Consider the following 16,672-nt stretch of genomic DNA (forward strand, 5'->3'; position numbering starts at 1 on the left):
TTATCAGATATGTGATGTGTGAGTTACCATACTATTCATACAAAAAAGTTATCGAGTGTATGTTTACATTAGTATTTTTTTTGTAAAAAAAGCTATGACGATATTTGTACATAAGCTATCAGGTTTTGGTACATATAATTATCAATCTCATTACAAAAGAATTTACCGAGATATCACAAATGAGAAAAAGACCGTTGTTTGAATTCTATAGGAGTGAAACATTTATTTTTCTAGAAAACATTCATCACTACAAAAAAGAGACAAGTGGAGTACAAAACACGTTGCATCGGCCTTTTAAAAAACTTGGAGCAAATGGTTTTGTCTCCTCATCAAAGGTGTTGTGGTCTTTCTTTCTCGTTCTCATTTACTAAGGTAGAAATACAAATTAACCCACGAATGAAACAAAAATAGGTGGTTAGCTCAGCTGGTAATACGTCGTGGGGGCAACTGACAGGTCGTGTGTTCGAATCCCAGCAGTGGCACTATTTTTCCAAAGCTCTTTTTACGCGCCAGAGAAGAAAAGAAAGATCAAAGGAAAAAAAGCGATCGTGCGTGCCTGTCGCAAACCACCAGTCGACTGGTGGATAGATTTGTCGTTTTGTTAAAATTATGCCCACTACTCTTACATTACTAACATGTGCTGCTCTAGGTGTCTGCAACAAGTTTTAGACCATACAAATATCTGTCAAATGTTCATTGTAAAAATATATTAAAATATGTTTATTATGCAGGATGATGCCCACATATTTTGTCTCGAAGACCAGATAAAAGATGAAATTAGAGGAGTTCTTGATTTAACTGAAGAAATACTGGGGCAGTTTGGCTTCCGGAATTATGAGGTAAACCTTTCAACCAGGCCAGAAAAATCTGTTGGCAGTGACGACATATGGGAAAAGGCAACAATTGCTCTGAAAGACGCACTAGATGATAAAGGATGGGGATACACGGTTGATGAAGGGGGAGGTGCTTTCTATGGTCCAAAAATTGATTTGAAAATTGAGGACGCTCTTGGAAGAAAATGGCAATGTTCCACTGTGCAGGTAAATTATATATTTTTCTACAAAGAATAAGCAAATTCGTGGATTCTTTGAGGGGAAAGGGCATATAACATCATTCGGTTTTCATATATTTTAGGTTGACTTCAATTTGCCTGAACGGTTTGACATCACTTATGTTGACTCGCATACTGAGAAGAAACGGCCTATCATGATTCATAGAGCCATCCTTGGGTCTTTGGAGCGCTTTTTTGGCATCCTCATTGAAAACTACGCTGGTGATTTTCCACTTTGGCTTGCTCCAACCCAAGCCCGTATTCTACCTGTCACAAACAATGAGGTTTGCTCCCTTTACCTTGCATTAGTCTCACTTGTTAAACCAATATTTTTACCTTGTACTGTAGTAGATTTGTACAAAGTAAAGAAGGTACTGTATATCTAGGTGACCCTAGGCAGGACAGCAACATCCTTTTATTTGTTATTTGCACGGCACACACATATCAGATGCTTGATTTTGTTAGCACCTCTTACGAAGCCATGACATCTTCCTTTCATGTTTTCAGCTGCAGTACTGCAATGAGGTGGCTTCAGAACTGAAATCAAGAGGTATCCGCGCCGAGGTATGCCACGGCGAGCGTCTGCCGAAGTTAATCAGAAACGCCGAAACACAAAAGGTGCCGCTCATGGCGGTCGTTGGCCCCAAGGAAGTCGAAGCTAGGACTCTCACCATCAGGTCCAGGCATAACGGGGAGATGGGCACCATGCTCGTCGACGATTTCATCAGCAAAATCCAATCGGCCGTTGCTGACAAATCTTCGCTGTAGATACTCCAGCCTGTTGAACTTCAGTTCATATTGTAGAGCACTAGATCTTTTGCTGCACATACACCATACAGCGCCCACCGGAGCGCTTCTGATGAAACTGAGCGACGGAGGTCCAACAATTTTGTGCAGAATCGCCATCACCACACACTATATAGTCAGCAACAGAAGCCCAGCATTCTTCATTGTACATAGTTTGTGACCACATTCCAGTGCAAGTTTTCAGCTAGACCTTGTTGCACAATCACGTCGATAATATTACACAAATGAGTGGACTGCAATCTGCACTGCACCTGCACATCATTGGCGTTTCATGAATCTCCAGGCAGCGGCGATCTTGATTAGACCGGCGAAACCCAGCAGGATGGACGCGCGGGCGTATTTGCTGCGACGTTTGCCTGGTCGGCAGACAAACTGTAATGGCCACTTGCTGGCTTGCTGCTGCACAGCGAGCAATTGTGTGCGGTGGTGAGTCGTTAAGTCGTGCCGCCGAGATGAATTGGTCTGTCTGCGCCTGTGAGGCGGGGGACCCGACCCGACCCGACCCGACTGATTGGGGCATCACTCGCGCTCGCTCCGGGTGGGACGGCGTCGTGCGGATCTATGATTGGGGCGTGATGGACGGACCGAATTTTACCGGGCAAGTCGACAACACCTGGGACAAAAACCTGCAGGCTGGAGGACACTGGGATAGGTAACTTCTCCACCCCAGATCAGATCTTCACTTGCCCCGCGACGTCAGTAAAAGATCTAGAGGCAGCATAAAGTGGTGGGACCACGTAGCAGAGGAGCGCATGCTCATACACACACAAGAAATGTGGATTACCTCTAGAGATAGAGGTAAAGCCTTTTCAGCTATTTGTAATTCGCGATTTATAATTACGAAACGCGCCACTTCTAGGTCAGGATTGCTAAAGGGAAAATTAATTACGTCAGAAATGAAGAGACAGTAGATCTTTAGACAAAAGGCATTCTTCCTTTGTACTATTATTAAATTAAAAGCCCACATCGAATTGAGCAAGTTTGCTTGGTTTGCCAGCTAACAAATTATGCGCGGCACCATTTTTCGGTTGCATTCACAGCAATGTTTTTTTTCTTCTTTTTGAGAAACACAGCAATGATCTGTGAGATACGGAAAAGAAAAAGGCCCATTAATCTGCACTAGCTCGACTATATATAGATATATTTTTAGCAGGAACTCGACTCTATCTACGAGCAGGGGTTCTCACACACATGATCATGATCAATCAGCAATAAAACGCCCCAACTAACGCTAGTACAGTTGTACCAGCGCGTGCCGTGCCGCGAGCGGGAGGGCTTCTTCAGTCGTGACCATCACGTCGCCTCCACCACTCCGCTCCCCTGGTCTCCTCCCTCCCTCCCTCCACCACCACCCTCGCTCGCGCAGAGGAATTAAAACCTCCTTATCCTCTCTGGCGCGCTGCTGCCATTGCATTGCTAGCTGCCTGGATCCAACCGTCCCGTCCTTCACCCCTTGGCTCTCTCTCTCTGATCCGCGCGCTCTCTTTTTGGAGCCTTGCGCCGCGCCCCTTTCTCCCTGTCCAAATCTGCTTCGACGTTCCTCTACCAGCGTGTTCTCTCCTTTTGGTGCCCCCCAGCGAGCTCTCGGTGCCCGTGCCGCCTCCATCCACCGTCCGCGCCTTTTTGCCACGCTCTCCTCTTTTTGTCTCCACCTTCTTGGCTAGCCGTTGAAGGGGCAGCCATTGTTGCGCAGCTGGTGAGGCGAGGAGGATGTCGTCCGCGGTGGAAGCCATCTCCTGCTCCAAGGTCGCCGACATCGCCGCGGCCGGGCTTGCGGAGGCCAAGGAGTGCGCCGCGGCGGTGGCGGAGCACGGCGGGGCTGACGCTGCGGCCGCGGCGACGAACGGGAAGAAGTGCGGCGGCGACGTCGCGGCGCCGCCGCATTGCGGCAAGGGCGAGCTGGAGGAGGACGACGAGGACGGCGAGAAGGTCCCCGAGCACATCGACCTCGGCCCCATCCTCAGCATCAAGGACCAGCTCGAGAAGGACAAGGTAATATGTTAGCATGCGCCGCATTCTCGCGCCATCGCCGGAATTGTTCTCTCGCTGCTGCACCTTGCAATCGCATTCGCTGCTGCCGCTGCTGCTGTCGACCGATGGATCGATTGATGCGACTCCTTTTCTTCGTTGCAGGACGACGAGAGCCTGAGGAGGTGGAAGGAGCAGCTGCTTGGCAGCGTGGATCTGAACTCCGTGGGAGGTAAACCTCTGCAACCATGCAAGAACTTCTCGGCCGGCCAAATCGATAGTTGCTTGCGTTCAATTGTCTTGTCCTCGTGAATCCTGCGTGATGGCGGGCACCACCACCACCAGTACGTGTACGTAGGACACCAGCACTTGCCCAGTTTGGCATGTGAGCACCGCCGTGTTCCGTCGTCAACACGCACGGCCCCGTGAAACCACCCGTTGCTTTCCGTGCTTAATTATAGAGCGTTTTCACGACTCCGTCTGTGCACCGGCCGGCCGGCCGGCCGTGCGTAGTAGTAGTATTCAACAGTAGAACTGGAGCGGAGAAAATTTTAAAAGGTGGTGGGCTCCGTTGGCTAGGTCGGCCGGACGGCTGTCCTGCCTTGTCCTCCCGTGCTAATCATTTCGTAGGAAAAAAAAACACATGGAGCCCTCTTTTTCTCGATTGCACTGGTCTGGTCCCTCCCCGTATGTTGCCGTGCATCGTTGAACTATTGTGCCTTCGCCATTGACGATATGCATTCAGAATTTCAGGCTTCAGATACAGGGTAGTACTGATATAGTATGAGTAGTGCCTTGTTGCTGCCCTGAAAGTGATGTATCCGGGGAATAATGCATGATTTGTCGTGGTGATAGCCAAGTCTTTGTGACTTTTGGTCCAATTATGACCAGCACGTCTTTGCGGGGCGTAATTGATGGAAGGCGACCTTGTTTGTCTAACATAACAGCATAAACCGTTAAGCACGTTGTTCATGTTTTTAGGAAGGCATTTCTTCCTTCAGAATTTGGAATTTACAACGCTCCGTTATTTGATTGGCGTGACATTTCGATGTGAGACTTGAATGCACGATGATTGATTGATTGGTTGGTGCAGAGACGCTGGAGCCGGACGTGAAGATCATGAGCCTGTCCATCCAGTCCCCGGGCCGGCCGGACATCTTCCTGCCGCTGCCGGTGGAGGCCAGCGGCAAGGGGGTGTGGTTCACCCTCAAGGAAGGCTCTCCGTACAAGCTCAAGTTCACCTTCTCCGTCAGCAACAACATCGTCTCCGGCCTCCGCTACACCAACACCGTCTGGAAGACCGGCCTCAAAGGTGCAGTAGCGAAAACCAAACCAATGAAACCGATCGATGAGCTAACGAATTGTGATGGTTTGGTGGTGCAGTGGACAGCGCCAAGGAGATGCTGGGCACGTTCAGCCCGCAGCCGGAGCCGTACGCGTACGTGACGCCGGAGGAGACCACGCCGTCCGGGATGTTTGCCCGGGGATCCTACTCTGCCAAGACCAAGGTAACTAAACGATGATAGAGTTTACTTATTCAGAGATACTCATGCTAGTTGCTTCGGGATTCAGAGTCGTCAGCGTTAATTTGTTTCTCTCCGTCTTGGCAGTTCCTGGACGACGACCGGAAGTGCTACCTGCAGATCAACTACACCTTCGACATACGCCGGGAGTGGCCGTCGTCAGGCTGAGCCCGACCTGTGTGGCCGCCGTGTAGAAGTGATACGTGCCTGCCTGCCTGCCTGCCTGGGTTACTGCTGTTGCCGTTGAAGCAGATCGGTCTTTGTTTCGTTTGCGTTTTACTACCTGTTTTTCGTGGTTGCCCTTAGGGCTCTTGTCTCCTGTGGTGCGTCCGTGCGTGCGTGTAAATTGGTTCGGTTTATGTGTAATGCCAGTGCGTCCCCGTGTGTGTGTGTGTGTGTGTGTGTGTGAGAGAGAGAGAGAGAGAGAGAGAGAGAGAGAGAGCGCCTTGCATGGGTCTGTTTTGAAGAACGAACTGTAATGCTGAGTTCATGTAATGCACCGGAGCAACGCAGCTGCACGCACTTCGTGTAACGCTCAAGAAAGAAAAGAATACCTGCCACTCACTTTCTCAAGGTTGGAATTCATCTTCTGACCAGCGACTTTTGTTTGTCATGTGTAAGTGGGATTGTTTTGGCTTCGGACTTAGTGGAGGATGCTGGTAAGTTGCTAATTGCCTAACTTCCACATGGACATGGTGGTGCGCACACCGGAGACCGGCCGGTTCGTGTGCCCGACGGACGCAGTGAACCAAGAGCAACATTATACTGGCCGAGAAATCGCCTACAGCTGAATCAATGGCGTGTCGGGTGTGCTCGCCCATTGGCGCACACATGGTTCGCTAGCTCCACGAGCCTACTACGATTTCTGTTCTCCATCACCTTTCTTTTTCACTATGCACGGTTTGAAAAATGTTCACAAAGTAGAAAATTTGTTAGCGAAATTAAAAATTGTTCATGAATTTGAAAAAGGGGCCACAACATAATAAATAAAATCTTGAATTTTTAAAAAGTTTGTAATGTTAAAAAACAATTGGGTTCGAATCAATGTTCATGAATTTAAAAAATGTTTGTGACATTCAAAAAATGTTCATGAATTTAAAAAATGTTTGTGACATCCAAAAAATGTTCATGAATTTAAAAAATGTTTGTGACATCCAAAAAATGTTCATGAATTTAAAAAATGTTTGTGACATCCAAAAAATGTTCACGGAATTAAATAATGTTGCCGGATTCAAGAAATGTTCACAGAATAAAAACTTGTTCATAAATCTGAAAAATATTCCCGAATACGAAATACACCTAGGGAATTAAAACATTATTGTGAATTCAAAAAAAGTTTGTGAATATGAAAAATGTTCATGAATTTGGATTTTTTTGGATTCAAGAACATGTTCGTGAATTCAAAATTTACTTTTGAAGTCATAAATTAAAAATTAATTCAGGAATAAGAATAATATTCACGAATTCAGAAAACTATTCGCAAATTCAAAAATTATTTAGGAATTTGTAAAATATTCATATAAATGCAAATAATGAAAAAACCAGAAGGAAACCAAAATAAGCTATGGAGAACATAAAATGAAAAACAAATAAAAAAGTGAAGCACAAAGAAAAATTAAAAGTAGAAGAAAACCGGAAACAACAAATGGAAAAAACAAAAAAGCCCATAAACATAAAGAAAAACGAAAAACCAGAGAAAACACAAAGAGCAAACGAATAAAATACCGAAAAAAATCAGTGTGAAAACACATGGAAGCTTCCCAATATAATCCTAGAAGGTTCCAAAACTGTTCCCTCATAGAACAAACGCTTCGCACTTCCCAAATTCAAAAATTATTCAGGAATTAAAAAAAGTTCATGAAAAAATGTTCGCTCATATCATACCCTACGTAACAAGCGAGTGCTATGATACGTATCACTATAAGATATACATATCATTTGCGACTGTTATATCTCGCTTGCTGCAACACCACTGTTGCAGCACTCGCCAACCCGCTTTTTTGAGTGGGCCGGCCGAACAGGGGTTGGTTGCGAGCGGTTTTTGGCGCACTGGTTTTTAGAACCTTTTGTTTGGATCTGCAATGATTTTGATGGTTTCTTTTCCTTTTTATCTTTTCTTTATGTTTTCCTTAAATCATTTTTTCATTTTTTTCTTTTTTCACCCTTTTGTCTATCCTTTTCAAATTTATGAATTGATTTAATCCTCTCAGTTTTAGTGTACGACCATTCTGCTACATGTCACGAACACTTTTTAAAAATTGCAGGAAGAAATTATATATTTTCATGAACATTTTTCCAAATGGCACAAGCAATTTAATATATGTAGTATGAGTGTTTTATAAAAATTAATCAACTGAAATTTTAAAAATTCATGAGCATTTTCAAAAATATGAACATATTTTTAAACATGTAATGTTTTTAGAAATGCCATGACTTTTTTTGAAAGGTATGAAGACTTTTAGAAATCGTGCGAACATTTTTTACATTTCCATTTTCTTGTAAATATCATGAAAATATTTTAGACGTGTGAACATTTTTCAAATGTCCGGATTTATTTAATGAATTGTACACACATTGTTTTAAAATTGCTCGAGTAAAATTTTAGGTTCCAAGAACCATTTTTTATGGATCGGTAAACATTTTCTAAATACTCAATAAACATTTATTTTACATGACAATTTTTTTCTTAATAGACGATGATAATTTTCACATAAAATTAGTGAGATAAGCAAATAGGTATGATGCAAAAAATTTAGAAAAAATAAGTGTTGTAGTGATGACTTTAATCCTAGTTGAGGTCCCACCTCCTATTCTACATGGCTTGCCATGTGGAGAGTCAAGATTAGTTAAAGTAGTCGACAATAGTCGAAGCCATCCCTCATAGGTCAAGCAAGGCTTAATGGTTAACAAGTCAACATAACAAGACCAGGTAAAAGAATAAGCCTAAGATAAATCGTAAGGAGCTAAGAGGCCCGAGACCAAGCAGGGAAGCCCCCAAATAGCGTAGGGATTCTTCCCTTACTGGGGCACAACCCACCTGCTAACCCAACTAGGGGCACATGGGCATATGGGTCAATAATAGAAAATTACCTAGTTCTAACCACCCCAAAAAAAACCTAGTTCTACCCTCGCACCAGCTTACATCAAGGGTAACATTGGTCATTTGTCAAGGACGCCTGGTCCATATACCCGCCCTCCCGGCATGTAAATCACTCACTCACACTTGAATAAACTCAAGAGGCGGGTCATTATCCCCTAAAAAAACTCAAGAGGAGGGTCACTCTTCCCTGCTACCTCTCTCAAAAGAGCTGGGAAGGTTGAGATTTAGAGTGTGAGGGACCTTCCAAGGCCCAGACTAGTCGGGAGTCGTGGGACTTAGAACGACGATACTCCAAGCGTTCTACGCGTCAGGCACCACTCTCGACGATCATCCCATAAGACGTAGTCTGTGCTCCCACAACGCTCGGGTTACTACTATTACCGTTGAAGCAGATCGGTCTTTATTTCTTTTGCGTTTTACTACTACGTACCTGTTTTTTCATGGTTGCCCTTAGGGTTATGTTTCTTGTGAGCGTGTGTAAATTGGTTCGGTTGATTGTACGTCGTAGAGGCCATTCGTCCGTCCGCGTGTGTGTTTGAGCTTTGCCAGGGTCTGTTTTGAAGAATGAACTGTGATGTTGAGTTCATGTGTAATGCACGAGAGCAACACAGCTGCACGCACTTCGTGTAATGCTCAAGAAAGAAAGATTATCTACCACTAAAATTCTAAAGGTTAGAATTCATCTTCTAACCAGCGACTTTTTTTTTCATGTGTAAGTGGGATTGTTTTGGCTTCGGACTTTTGGAGAGGGTGTAGGGGAGAGTTAAATGCACCGACTCACCACTGTCATGTCACGATTAGCGTAAAACCACCAATTTATGATTCATGACATTTTGCATTGAACCGAAAATTTGTGAGTGGCAAAAGGCACCGAGCTAAAAACTGAGCTCGTTTTGACGTGGTAAAGCGGTCGCGTGGCTAGTGGTGGACAGACCAAGCAGTAATGGCTATTAACGGCCATAACGACTGAGTTGGTCGACCCGTCCCCAAAAATGAAATGGTTCACACTCTCCCCTGCCACTCTCACTCGCTCCCCTCTGGGACGCCGCCTCCCAGCAGCGCTGCGGGGGTGTAATGCTTTCTTGGAAAGATGGGGAGGAGAGTAGGGACGATGATGACATGCTACACTTTGCTGGGGAGGTAATGCCACCGCAGCTGTTGTACTTTGTTTGATAGCCTAGGGTTAGGGTTATGGATTTTAGATTGGGGATTTTATTTTTGGTATGATTTGGTCAGGATCCAGTGCGTTTGACCACTCCAAATTCCTTTTGAACTCAATGTAGCTGCTCCTAACCATAGATGACTCAGACTTTGAAGGCGATATGGTGACAGAGGAGGGCCCAGTTGAGTGCTACCATCGGAAAATAGCCAATATATTTGTAGCATTTGAAGGTGGCATTAGTGGAAGGAGGTTTTATGGATATGGTGAGGAAGTAAGTTGCAATGCATGTCCTGCTTTACTTATCTGAAATCCCATGTTAACTCCTCTGTTCTCTAGCTGTTTGCATTCTGTATTAATTTAGTTATTTCTGTTGTACCATTGTAATGGTTAATGGTCACATTGGTCTGAAAAAGGGCTTAGGCAGAGATATCCTTAATCAGAGATATCCTAAAGATTGTTGTGCTGCTAGAACTAATGAAGGGGTTGATCATGCACATTTACTGCTTAAGCTTGAAGATCGGGTTAAGACTGCAAACATACATTGCAAGAACCTTATTGCTGATGTTAACAAAATGCTCAAGCAATGTGCAAAAGACCTATCAAGAAAATTACAAGAAAATAATGTCATAGGACAATGAAGGTTTGGAGAAGTAGCTGGACCAGAAGCATTATGTCATAGAGAATATGAAGGCCATTCATAATGCACAAGGAGAACTGATCAGGAACCTAAGGACTGAGCTGCATGAGCTGCGGAAGGATAGGGATATCAATGGACTCAAGAAGAAAATGTATGTGCTGAAGAGTGACCTCAAAGACCACAAGAAGGATAGGAAATGGCTAAAGAAGGACCAGATTGAGGTGATGCAGGAGAGAGATGAGCTGAAGATGGAGAAGAAGAATCTGGAGATAGCCATTTTGTTGGGGATATGCCCTAGAGGCAATCATGTGTGATGATGTTTCCTATGTGTTTATGAATAAAGATAATCCTTAGACATTATCAATGATGTGTATCAACAAGTACGTGACTTGTTTGTGGGATTATGCATTGTATGATGACTGTCTAAAAGGTCCCTAGTCCAAAGGGCTGTGTGGACGTGCAACTGACTAGACTAGCATATGACACGGTCGATGGCTTGGTCTCACTAGCCATGGAGCACTGGATGCTAACTGGATAATATGGACTTGAAAGGAATTGGTCGGATCCGACTATGTCGGACCCAAGTTGAGATAAGGTCCAAGTCGGACAGACCCAACTATGAGACACAACGATAAGTCATTTGTGAGTCTCTAGTACAACATATGTTCTATGTCCTAAGACCTGAGCCGACGCATGCACTCGAGATGGTGACAGACCTACTTTGGGCCGAGCAAAGCTACTCCGTGACTAGGTAGTTACAAAGGTAGGTTTCGGGCTTGTCCAGACCCATGATGCGAGACAGGCTTGAGAAAGATGGGATTTGCCCGAGATATACATATGTAGTTCCCTTTTTCCATTGGTATGTTACTTGCCCGAGATCCCATCGTCGGTATCTCCATACCTAGTTCAATCTCGTTACCGGTAAGTCTCTTTACTCGTTCCGTAATACATCATCTTGTAACTAACTCCTTAGTCGCATTGATTGCAAGCTTCTTATGATGTTGTATTACTGACACGGACTAGAGACACCTCTCCGTCACAGGGAGTGACAAATCCCAATCTTGATTCATGCCAACTCAACAGACACCTTCAGAGATACCTGTAGAGCATCTTTATGATCACCCAGTTATGTTGTGATGTTTTATAGCACACAAGGTATTCCTCCGGTATCCGGGAGTTGCATGATCTCATGGTCGAAGGAATATGCATTTGACATTAAGAAAGCAGTAGCAACAAAATGAATGATCATATGCTAAGATAATGGATGGGTCTTGTCCACCACATCATTCTCCTAATGATGTTATCCGTTATCAAGTGACAACACATGTCTATGGTTAGGAAACCTGAACCATCTTTTGATCAACGAGCTAGTCTAGTAGAGGCATACTAGGGACATGGTATTTGTTTACGTATCCACACATGTATTTAAGTTTCCGGTCAATACAATTCTAGCATGAATAATAAACCTTTACCATGAATTCATGATTAAGGAAATACAATAATAACCATTTTATTATTGCCTCTAGGGCATATTTCCATCAGTCTCCCACTTGCATAGAGTCAATAATCTAATTCACACCGCCATGTGATTAACACCCAAAGAGTTTACTAGAGTCAATAATCTAGTTCACATCGCCATGTGATTAACACCCAAAGAGTTCTAAGGTGTGATCATGTTTTGCTTGTGAGAGAGGTTTTTAGTCAACGGGTCTGCCGTGTGTACTTTGCAAATATCTATGTCTACAATGCTTTGCATAGGGCTACTCTAGCTAATTGCTCCCATGTTCAATTCGTATCCAGATTGAGACTCGGAGTCATCCGGATCAGTGTCAAAGCTTGCATTGACGTAACCCTTTACGACGAACTCTTTATCACCTCCATAACCGAGAAACATTTCCTTAGTCCTCTTTAGGTACCTAAGGATAATTTTGACCACTGTCTAGTGATCCACTCCTGGATCACTGTTGTATCGCCCTACAAACATATGGCAAGACACAGATCAGGTCGGGTACACAGCATGACAAACATTATAGAACCTATGGTTGAGGCATAGGAAATGACTTTCATTCTCTCTCTTTCTTCTGCCATGGTCGGGCTTTGAGTCTTACTCAATTTCACACCTTGCAAAACAGGCAAGAACCCATTCTTCGACTGATCCATTTTGAACTTCTTCAAAATCTTATCAAGGTATGTGCTTTGTGAAAGTCCTATTAAGCGTGGATCTTACCCAGCTTCAGGGCTCTCCGAGGAGATAACACCCCTACTGCTGCTCTGTGGGGGCTCCGCATGATCACTATGGCAAAGTGAATACAAGGTTGCTCCTAGAGCTGTTTCCTGGAGGTAGGAGAGGGCAAGGCTAGCTCCCTCCTTCCTATATGATCGGGTCTAATGCTAAAGAAGCTATCCCCCTTGCATGGGTGCCCCGAGGGGCTTATATAGGCCCGCCCCCCAGGGATACAATGGTAATCCGGCTGGGCGCGGGTCCCAGCCGCCTGTCTCTCAGGCCGCCGTCTTCTCCACCGACTGTTGGGGCCCGCCGACAGGCCTGGTACTGGAGCCGTGCTTTTAATGATGCTGGCTTGGTCATGGGGTCGTGGCAACAGTGCCACTGCCTGGCGGACGATCACTGTCGCCATTCCCCGTCTTGTCTGGTTAATGGCGTGCGGGGCCCATGGGAGGGGCCGGCCGACTCCAGGGGCCCGACTCCCACGGGTCCGTCTTTGTGGCGCTCTCGCCGTCTTCTGTACCCCCATTGACGGGTGGGTCCCGCCGTCTCCGGGCCATACAGGTAAGCCATCATGGGCATAGTGCGCCGCCCATGGGGGCTGAGGTCAGGGCGGGCATGGCAACAGTGTCGCGCCATGATGGAGATCCCCAGTGATACGGCGCACTGTAGCCATGCCAGCTCTTCGTAAGCGGGGCAGGGACGGCCATGCAGTGACCGTATCCCGCCCCGTCCATCATGGCAAAGGCAGGGGGTGGTTGGAGTCGCGGGCCGACTCCCCGTAGCCGGCTTCTCTGGAAGCCGCCAATAGGAGTCGGCTTATCACGAAGTCGTCCTTGGGACTCGGCCGTGAGGGATAGTCGGCGGCCTTGCCACCGACTCCCAGAAGGCGGCTCCTTATCGCAGAGTCTTGAGGGGCGCAGTTTGCCCCGATGTTTTGAAAGGTTCTGGGGCTCGGGTTAGCCTACCCGTGGCCCATTATTCCGACAGTAGTCCCCGAAACTGGTGAGGCACCGTAGGAGACATGTCGGGGAACCTCAACAGTTTCTTCTTTCTGGGGGTGGAATCTTGGCCTCGCCCGCCGTCTTCCTCTAGGCCGACTAGCGGGAGCCGGACCTGCAGAAGGCCGTCTTGCCTCCTTAAAAATTTTGAAGGTCGCAGCGGAATCCAGGCAGCGTGTCTGATAAGCTTCCGGGCAGCCGCCCGTTGCGGATCCGTCGCGTGGCGCCACGTGGCGGGGTCAGTCTGCCCACCCATGCGCGTGACAGGACAGGACCTCAGGCGGGGCCCGCCACTACCATGCCTCGGCACGCGAACGGATTTGTTGCGGCCGTGCGGATGGTTGGGTTTCCCATGTCGTAACTGCACGCAGTTACTTCGTGTGGTAAATCGTGGGGGCCATGGGGGCTTGGGCACAGTTAATCCCACGCCCGCCCCATCGGCTTCTCAGCCCATGAGCCTATAAGTAGGCGGGAGGAAGGGGGCGGCGAAGCACGCGCGCCCATCTCCCCTACTCCCCTTGCTTTCTTCTTGCTTCTTCTTCCTCTTGCTGCCGCCGCACCGAGCCATGCCACGCTTGCGACGATGAGTTCTTCCTCCGCCGCCGCACCTCCCACCGTGCGCTCCGGCGTATGGGACGGCTCCGAGGTGGACGACAACCACATCGAGTTTCTCCGCAAGACGCGCCGCCTCCCCTGCGTGGACCTAGTGCAAGCTCGCGCCGTGCCGGAGAGGGAAATATCGCCGGCGCCGGAGGAGGGCGAGCGGGTCGTATTCCGCTCGCACCTCATGCGCGGCCTGGGGCTGTCGGCGAGCGGTTTTTTCCGCTCCTTCTTGGAGTTCCACGGGCTCCAGCCGCACCACCTCACTCCGAACACGGTGGTGCTGCTGGCTGCCTTCGCCACCTTGTGCGAAGGCTTCCTCGGCGTTCTCCCCACCATCGAGCTGTGGGGGGAATTCTTCCAGTACAAGCTCGGCACGCACGTCGCCGGCGTGCCAGCCCAATGTGGTGCCTTCATCGCGATGCAGAGATCGACGGCCGACAACCCATTTCCCACCGTTCCACTGATCAAGTCGGTGAAGATGTGGCAGCGGTCGTATTTCTACGCGAAGAACGTCGCCCCAGACGGCGATTTGGTCAATCTTCCGCCTTACAAAGCCGACGCTCCAGCTGGGAGGCTCCCCAGCTGGTCCCACCGAGTCAAGACGCTGACTCCCACTGGAGCCGCCGCCGTTGCGCGACTCCGAGTGCTGACGCAGTCGGAGGGTCTGACTGGGCCGACCTGCTGGCCACCTTCGTGGCGCGCCGAGTCCTCCCGCTCCAAGGCCGACCTCATCTGATCTGTCAGATGAGCGGCCACCGAGACCCGAGTCGGATGTGTTCCAAGGACATGCCCCACGCGGAGGTGGCGGACACGGTGAATTATATCGCGAACTGCAGTCTTACGGCGGATTGGTGGTTCGGCAAGGAGCCGTACTCGCGTGCCAACCCCCCGCCTGCTGTAAGTTGTCTCTCTTTTTCTTCTATCTTCTTTTGCAGCTGAATCCGACTTCTGATCTTTTTGGTTTTTTCTCGAGTCAGAACCCGCTCATCCAGCCCTCAGTCGGCACCACGGGCCCGGCCCGTCAGTTCGTCTCCGACCGGGTGGAGAGCGACGTCGAGGACCCTGACTTGGGGGCGGCGGTGATGGAGGCCGACGCCGAAGGAGGCGGAGGAGGAGGAGGAGGCTTCAGGCTGTCGGACACCTTTGCCGACTGGCCTGATGACGACGCCGAGGGGGAAGTCGTCCCGCGCCACCAACCAAGGGTTGGCCAGCCGGGTGCGAGTTCCTCCACCGGCTTGGATGGTCAAGGCGGCGCGAAGAGGCGCCGGGCCGGGCCGAGCTTGCTTGGCGGCCGGTCAAAGAAGCTCAAGGGGGCGGCCGCTGCGACCAAGCGGGAAGAGGCGATCGCGAAGGCCAACCGCTTCCGTAAGGAAGTGAAGAAGCCGCCACTGGTCTCCGCGTAAGTGCCTCCGCCTTTGTCTTGTTCTCTATTAGTGAATTTTGTCCAAATCTTTTACATGCCTTCCTCGCTTCAGGGCTCCCCTCACCTTTGAGAGGGTCACCGCCGCCTCCGTCATGGGGTCGGCCGAGACGTCCGCCACTACTCGGCGGATTGACCCTGCCGCCGACCTCCGGGAGGCGACGGAGCGGAATGCGCGGGAGAAGCGCGATGAGGACGAAGCCGCTCGCCTGGAGAAGGCGGAGGCCGAGAAGGTGGCGGCTTCCGCCCAGAGGAAGCTGGATGAGGCCGAAGCCACCGTTGCGGCAAGGCGACTAGCTGAGGAGGCCGCGTACCGCCAATCGGTGCTGCTTGTCGTTTCGCTAAACTCCATGCCGCCGCCCCTGGAGTTCACGGGGCAGACTGGGGAAGCCGGCGGCGAGCACCCTATCATGGAGAAGGAAAGCGGCGAGGCCTCCATGTTGGACACGGCCGTGCCGCCTCCGCTGCCGTCTGGGAGCGCGCGAGGTAAACAGCTGGTGGGCCCACCGGTGCCGCCGACTGCGGACGAGTCCGAGGCGAGGCTGCTCCTTCAAGTCGCCTCGCCAGCGCGCCGCCGCCTCGTGAAGGCGACTTCGGTGCCACGCCCGTTGGAGACTGGTGCCTCCAGCTCAGCCATCCCAGACGCTGAGGCAACGAGTGCCGCGCCTGTTGGGTGGGTGCGAGGAGGCGGCACAGGCCCGTTGAACCAGGCGCTTCTGGATGTTCAGGCGAAACTGCGAGCCGAGGGCGACGCCATCTAGAACTGCACCAAGGCGCATCTGGCGTCGCGAGCAGCCGTCCGGGTATGCTTTATTTGACTTTGTTTTTTCCTTGCTCTTCTCTGTGGGGGCACGCCAGCGCACCCACTGGGTGTAGTCCCCGAGTTTCGGGCCGGCTGCTGAACAGGCGGCCCGGAACTCCTTTTGGCGAGTTCCAATACTTATCTTCGTCTGGAAATTCTTATTACAGGAGTATCACAACCTCCGCGTCACTGCATTCAACCGCAATGTCGAGGAGCTGGGCAGGCGGACTGCCGACTTGTCAGAGAGTCGGAGTGAGTCCTCCTTCTTCGCGGGGGTGCGCTGGCGCACCCGCGGGCTGTAGTCCCCGAGATTCGGGCCGACTGCTGAGCAGTCGAGCCAGATCTTCCCGGCGACCTTCTTTGTTGACGACTTA

At 49.0% G+C, this 16,672-nt stretch overlaps 1 pseudogene; it reads left to right on the forward strand.

The window, feature by feature from the left end:
* The window catches only part of LOC119322736, a 9,243-nt pseudogene extending 3,330 nt beyond the window's left edge, over positions 1–5,913 (forward strand).
* Positions 5,914–16,672: the final 10,759 nt, after the last annotated feature.

This window comes from Triticum dicoccoides, chromosome 6B (assembly GCF_002162155.2).
Source record: "Triticum dicoccoides isolate Atlit2015 ecotype Zavitan chromosome 6B, WEW_v2.0, whole genome shotgun sequence".
NCBI lineage: Eukaryota > Viridiplantae > Streptophyta > Magnoliopsida > Poales > Poaceae > Triticum > Triticum dicoccoides.